The following is a 7,406-nucleotide window of genomic DNA, read 5'->3' as shown; positions in this document are numbered from 1 at the left end:
GCACCCCCATGGCTAGGAACCTCATCAGCTTATCAATGCTTCCAGCTGTGGGGGTGCTTGGTGCATGGTGCCCCCCTGCAGCTGGGCTTCCAGCCACAGGAGTGCATAGTGTGCTCCCCCAGCCTGGTGTGCTGTCAGCTGATGGGGCTCTCAGCCATGGGAGCTTGCTACTTGTTGGTGCAGAGGAAGATTAGGATCACAATCCCAGTGCAACCCTGGGCTTTCCTCCACTGGCAGTAAAGTATGATGGGATCTGATGTGTTGTCTAACAAACATGCCACCTGCCAGCATGTGTAGTATGCTGGAAAGCATAACTGTGTGGATTGCACATCAGATCCTATCGCACCTTTACCTGCACATCTGGTCTTAAACTGAAAAAAAATGGTCAGAGAATGTTTTAATAGGGAGCCTTAAAAAGTAGATCTCTATTTCACAGGGTTCACTACCTGATATACTACGTGTATATAAATTAGGGGCTTGGAAGTAAAGTAGTTAAATCATTGATTCATACCTTTCATTAAAAATATTCGAGTGATAGCAACTTACGGTACTCAAACAAAAACAAGTGACTGTATCCATCTGTGTATCAAAATGACTAAACGTGCTTATGGTCCCCTGGTTCTAGGAATTAAATGATTATATTAGGGTATAGGCAGACCATTCTTTGGGTGAATCTGATATTTTTCATTAGACCAGCTTAAATAGTTGGAAAATAATTTTTAAGCAAGCTTTTGGGTTCAAAAACTCTTCGTCAGGCTAAGGAAGTTTCAGTAGCTGGTGTGTGCTCTTCCTGGATGGAATGAAAAGGGTATAAGCTTTTATTGCTGAAAGTAGTACGTTTCTAGCTCTCAAAGATATATGTATATAAAAAAAAAGGATTGGAAAGCTTGTTGGCCAAGTGTAAGTAATAGAGTTATGTCTGTCTGAGCCCGGTTCTTCTCAATGCTTTTTTTTTTTAAACTGCAAAAACCAGTTTCTAAGGGCAGACCTGCCAATGTAACCATTTCAGTGGGCTCTATGAGTTCCCTTCTGGGAGAGCACGGCTGTATGCCATGAGGCCATATTTTTGACGAGAAGGGGGGCTCCCTGCTATTATTGCTCCAAGCAGAGAGAGAGGATCACAGTATGGGAACAGAACTCTGAGGAAAAAGCCATGGTGTGACTAGGACACTGAGTGACCTTCTTTCAAGGCCAGCATGATAAAGTCATTTTTTGTGAAAGCTGAGAGCCTCATCATTGTTAAATCACAAAAGAATCACATTGGAGTTTTGCTATGACATTTTAAGGTCTTGAGTTGGGACGCAGGCTCAAAAATGTAACAAGCTCCTTCCGTGTGCATGTTTATACCTGAATCAGCAAACATTTTAACAAAATTACTACAGCTGCACTTTTGAGTTCAGTGGGCAGGAATTTTATTCCAGGGAATTATAAGATCCAATTTAACTTGTCCTCCTGTGAGTGCCTCTACCTCAGTGATTTTCAAACAGGGTGCCACAGGGTTCAAATGCCTACCTACATGTGATACACAAAATAAACCCAGAGATTTCAAACAGGAATCCATAGTATCAAAAATATTCAGACCTGATGTGGTATTTGGTCTTTCTGAGCTCTTTACAACAGGAGTACTGAACAGTTATTCTCTATAGTCAAAAAAAAAAAAAGAGAGAGAGCTAAGAGCTGGCATTTTCTGAGGGGTGTCTTGAGTCTAATGTGTGGTACCTTGAGTCTTAAAAAGTTGAAAACCACTGCTGTACTTTACTTGGATATTTTCAAAGAGTTTGGCTCCTAAATTTATGACAGGTCTTACAAAATGTAATAGAAAAAGAAATGGTTTATTAAAGATTAAAATAGTTTAAATGTGAAAAAGTTTTTTTTTCAATTTTTATAATTTCCAGTACTGTTGAATACACATTGATGCTATGGTGTTAGAACAGAAAGATTAAACTACCTAAAACAGAATTAAACCATTTAAACTTTAGAAGGCTGAAGAAACATAAAAACATAAAAAGGTGAAAAACAAATTCAGCGATGGTGGTAGACAGCAGCTGCTTTGGGTAAAATTGTAAAAAAATAAAAATAAACAAGATATTTCAAAGCCTTTGAAATTTCCACCTGGCCACTTAAATACTCATGTATTCCTGCTAATGGACCAGAATTTTAAAACATAGCATCTATTCTGCACCTGCAATTATTTCTAAATAAAATTAAATTGCCTTGATTTCACCTACTGTTATTTTCTTACACAAAATTGGAAGGCAGAGAGACAAAACAAAACTTGGCAAAGGCTGAACTGAAAATCTTGCCCTATATCATGAATATTTAGAAGCATTCATTGTTTACTTTTGATTAAACTACTGGTACTTAGCACTTTAATAATGAGCCCAATCCTACTTCCATTAAATACAGCATCAAAATTTCTACTGATTTCAGTGGCATAAAGTCTAGTCCTAGCAGTAGATGTGACTGAGGGAAAAAAACCCTGCAAGGAATCAATATAGGTTTTAGTTGGTTGTGTTAAATGAACCATTTGGAAGGACTTTGCCCATCAAGTAGTGTAGAATACCGTTTTTTTTTTTAAGTAAGGTAAGAGTTAGGAAGCTTTTAACTGTATCTTTTGCTATTAGAAAATAAGAACCTAACCCTAAAAATCCTTATTCACTCTAACGTTGTTCCCTAAACAGAAAGAAGAAGTGGGGAGAATGTATATGCAGAAAAGTCTCAGCTGAAAAATTGAGCATAACTTTTTGCAATATGACTGAACTTGTAATTTACTGTAACTTCTAGAGCCCACTGAGCTTCCCCTTCTTGTCTCCTTCCTGTTTACATTTCTTCAAAACCTTGCATTCTCCTTGGGCTAAGTTCCTTATTGCCTAGTAGTTCACTCAAAAGTGGAGGGAAAATGCCAGCTAATTGAAAGGATTCGGTCCCTTCTTCACAACCTCCATACTCTTTGCATCTCACTCCTTTCTTTTTACTGTCAACTTTCACATCCTTCCCCCCTTAAGGCACAATCATACTTCTCAAAGTGCTGCTGGTGTAGTGAACAGGAACCACACTGATGGCCCAGCTTGGAACTATTCTTCCCATTTAAATTTTCCTTTTGGACAAAATTCTAATTTTAATATTCTTTCAAAGTGCTTCTATAATTTAATCATCAACATATTCTACACAAGCAAAGAATGTAGCCCTAGACAAATATTCCTATTGTAAACAGTAGTATTGACTACAATGGGACCAGACACATCAATAAGGACTTTAGGTGAGAGTTCTATATCCCAATATTGTTGCAAACTGTAAATGTGGAAAGAAGTAGAAACAAGTCAAAAGTCTGGACCAAGACAGTTTGTACTATTGCCAACAGGTTCTTTAAAAATGTAGAACCGACTTAGTAAACCACTTTTGTTAAGGTGGTATAATGCCACACCTATGTGTTATTTGCTATATTATTTGTATGCGTGTATAACTATTTCAAGTTTAAGTAGACAAATGCTTATTCTGATGGTAGTTGTAACAAGACTATCTTCATTTGACATTTTTAAAGCATTATCGCTTTCATAACCCTATCGAAGTCATGGCCTCCTGGGATGAACTTGGTCCTTTAGCTGTTGAAATTCACCAGCTACATCAACAAACAGAAGAAAAAGAAACTCAAGTGGGAAAACCCAAAAGAAAGATCAAATGTATATTGCCTGTACATTTAAGTAATTCTTGTGAGGTACTGAGAGCCCTAATTTCTCACTGGACCTCACATCACTGGCATACAAGTGGCATACAATATCATCATCTCAATGTTGTGCTTGCCTGACTGGGGCCCAAATGAATTTATGTAATTTAGGCGCTCATCCAGGGTCTAAATTCCCAATTTCATGAATTCCCCTGGAACCAAACCCAACCTAGCTTATGGGACTTACAGTAGACTCTAAGTTATGAGCCCACAGTGTACTCTTGTTGCAAAGAAAGCCAAGAGCATACTAGGCTGTAAATCAAGGGAAGTGATTCTTCCCCTTTATTCAGCACCAGTAAAGCCTCAGCTGGAGTAGCATGGCCAGTTTTTGGCCCCACACTTCAAGAAGGATGTAGATCACAGAATCATAGAAAGTTAGGTTTAGAAGGGACCTCTGGAGGTCATGTAGTCCACCCCCCTGCTCAAAGAAGGGCCATCCCTAACAATATCATCCCAGTCAAACCTTTGTCTAACTGGGTTTTGAAAACCTCCAAGGAAGGAGCTTCCATCACTCTCTGAGTAACCTGTTCCAATGTTTTACTACCTTCCTAGTGAGAAAATTCTTCCTAATATCTAACCTAAACTTTCTTTGCTACAATTTGAGATGGTTGCTCCTTGTTCTGTCATCTGCCATCACTGAGAATGGTTTAGCTCCATCCTTTTTCAAACCCCGCTTCAGGTAGTTGAAGGCTGCTATTAAGTCCCCTTTCAGTTTTCTCTTCTGCAGACTAAATAAGACCAGTTCCCTCAGTCTTTCCTCATAAGTCAGGATGGTTTGGATATTCAAGCGCAGAACGAAAAAAACAAAGAAGTGGAGAACAACAAAAATGATCAGGGGCTTGGGGGAGAACATTTCTGAGGAAAGACTGAAAGAACTAGTGCTAGTCCGGAGAAGTTAAGACTTGGCGTGGGGGCAGATTTGATAACAGTCTTCAAATACAGATAGGTCAGTTACAGAGAGGATGGGGATAGGCTTTTCTCCCTGAGCACAAGGGACAGGACCAGAAGCAATGGCCTCAAGCTTCAGCAGGGGAAATTTAGATTAGAGATTAGGAGTAACTTTCCGACTCTGAGGTGGTCCAACAATGGAACAGACTACCTAGAGAAATTGTAGAAGCTCTATCATCCTTGTTTTCAAGAGTAGGTTAGACAGACACTTGACTAGGATGATTTAATCAGGGAAGTTCCTGCCTTGAGCAGGGGGCTGGATCTTGTGACGTCCATTCCAGCCCTACTTTTCTATGATCCTGCAAACGGTTAAGAAAATGCAGAACTTTTTGTGAATAATATCATTGACTCTTAAGAGACTACCCATGTGATTAATATTACTTAAGGCTTTGTAAAAGTGGGTAGTTGACTTGCATCAGTTATAAATTGTACATTTCATAGCTGGCAAGTGAAGAAACCTTTTATTGTGCCATACTCACATCATTCACTGTCGTATTTTATGACATCACTCAAATGACTTTTGAAAAGTTTTAAACTAAGGAAAAACTTTTTTACCATCCGAGTCTCCAGAGTCTGGAATAGACTCCCCTTGGAAGTCGTGCGAGCACCTACTCTGGATTCCTTTAAGAAACACTTGGATGCTTATCTTGATGGGGTGATCTGACACCCGCTGACTTCCTGCCCCTTGAGCAGGGGATTGGACCTGATGATTTTGTAAGGTCCCTTCCAGCCTTAATGTCTATGAAATCTATCAAAATCAGTGGCTGGCTAAGAGTTTCATACTTTTCTTTCTTGTCACTTCCCACAACAGGCTGAAAAGCAGGAGCTAAATCAGGGATTGTTATGGCTTTTGATTTAGCATTTCCTTTATGTATTTTTTTTAAAAAAGCTTATAGCTGTTGCAGCCACTGGCCACATCTACATGTTCATTAATGTGCCTTAGATACTGTGCATTTAGTTAAGTAGTTCCTTAGTAAGGTACTAACTGAATGCGCAGTATCTAGAGATAATGTGCAGTAGCACCGGTGCACAGTTATTTAGTGATGCTTACTGTGCATTAGCATGGACACTGAGCAGTAGGCTATTAGCACGGTTTTTGCCATGATACATTACTGCACGGTGTTCTTAGGCTAATGCACAGCAAGAGTCTTGTGTAGATACATCCCCTATGTAGCAACATTCCAACAGGGACTCAAAAATTTAAAAAACAGTCACATCCAAGCCAGAGGAGTAGGAGTCAAGCTGCAAGCGCTGGGAGAAGATAGTATAAAAAGCTAAAAAAAATTGGCCAAAGTGATGCTGAGTTGTGTTGAATGCTCTCTTGCAGGTTGTCACAAGCAGAGGGACTGCTGTGGGGCCTGCAGCTTCAGTCCATTCCAGTGTGACCTGAGGACATCTTCCAAACAGGGGGTTTTTCCCAGTGACCAAAGACTTGTAAGAGAAACACTAAACTCTAGATTCAGAGGTGATACCTTTTATTAGAACTACTAACAAATAGCAAAACAAATTCTCTTTTCAAGCTTTCGGGCACCCCCCCCCCTTTCCCAAGAGTTCGGTGTTTCTCTTTTTTTCCCAGACCAACACGGCTACAAAACAAATCCCCAAAAGTGTGCAAAGAACTTTTTCCCAACAATTTAGTCGGTCTGATAAAAAGTCTCATGTCTACCCAAAGATCCTTGCCTGCGAGGGAATTTTGAGGAATTCTCCTGAAAACCAACCTAACCAAGCAGCCCATGTATAGGGCACAGCGTTGCCAGCTCTCATGATTGCTGGCGTTGTTCTTAAAGTCTACGCTTCGGGAATGTGAAAAAGTTAGCTCTTTTCTTTTATATGTGCCCAAATAGTTGGAAAAGAAGTTCTCTGCAAGCTTCTGGGGATCTGTTTTGTAGTCGTGTTCGTCTGGGAAAACATACACACTCACACACATATACGTATATTTATACACACACACACGTGTATAGATATATATGTGTATCTATCTACACACACACACATATACATACACATGTATCTATATGTCCACAGATGCACGCACATATACACACACACATATACATCTATATACACACATTAATATAGATATTAAAAAGATCTAAGGTTTTCACATTCCCGAAGCAGAGACTTTAAGAACAACACCAAGAATCATGAGAGTCGGCAGTACTGAGGGCACTGGCAGTATCAGAAATGGGTCTTTCCCAGGGACAGAAACCTTACTGATTAAACCTGTTCAAGAAAGGAAAGGATTCAAAGGAAAAAATAAAAATAAAACAGTGGAACATTTGGGAAATCCCCAGGTTTGATTTTAACCCTTCAGTGGGCACTAGGCAAACAAACTCGTGGTCCCCTACTGAATACTGTATATTGATATTCCCTTTTTTGTCACTCAAAAATCATAGGGACCTATTTGTGCTCGGTTTACATATTTCCCTTCAGGCCCTAGGCATGTGCCTAGCTTGCCTCTGCGTTAGCCCAGCCCGGAGCATTTGGGGAGGCCGCGGGATGCAGCAGAGAGCAAGCCTTCTCCCCCGGAGACGCAAACACGGGGCGTGGGGGAGGGGGCGGACAGTATCGGGAGCGGGGGAGGCCTCAGCAGCGCTTGGGGCTGGGTCTCATCCCAGCCATGTGCACCCAGCGCGGCGCCGAGGGCCGGCTCCCCTCCCCGGGAGGACGGAGGAGGAGGAGGATGAAGAGAAGCAGAGGGCAGAGCAGCTGCGGAGGTGCCTGAAAGGAGGGG

General features: G+C 40.8%; 1 protein-coding gene across 1 annotated transcript in view; it reads left to right on the top strand.

Annotated features, from left to right (window-relative positions):
* Positions 1 to 7,106: 7,106 nt before the first annotated feature.
* The window catches only part of SOCS6 (suppressor of cytokine signaling 6), a 44,164-nt gene continuing 43,864 nt past the window's right edge, over positions 7,107 to 7,406 (top strand). Inside the window, exon 1 of the mRNA XM_019545196.1 lies at positions 7,107 to 7,389. The gene's annotated coding sequence lies outside the window, so the exon portion shown is untranslated. The remainder of the gene's footprint in view (positions 7,390 to 7,406) is intronic.

The sequence above is a fragment of the Crocodylus porosus genome, unplaced genomic scaffold, assembly GCF_001723895.1.
Source record: "Crocodylus porosus isolate Cpor-Errol unplaced genomic scaffold, CroPor_comp1, whole genome shotgun sequence".
Classification (NCBI taxonomy): domain Eukaryota; kingdom Metazoa; phylum Chordata; order Crocodylia; family Crocodylidae; genus Crocodylus; species Crocodylus porosus.
The sequence above is the reverse complement of the archived record's forward strand: the minus strand, read 5'-3'. Positions and strand labels throughout refer to the sequence as shown.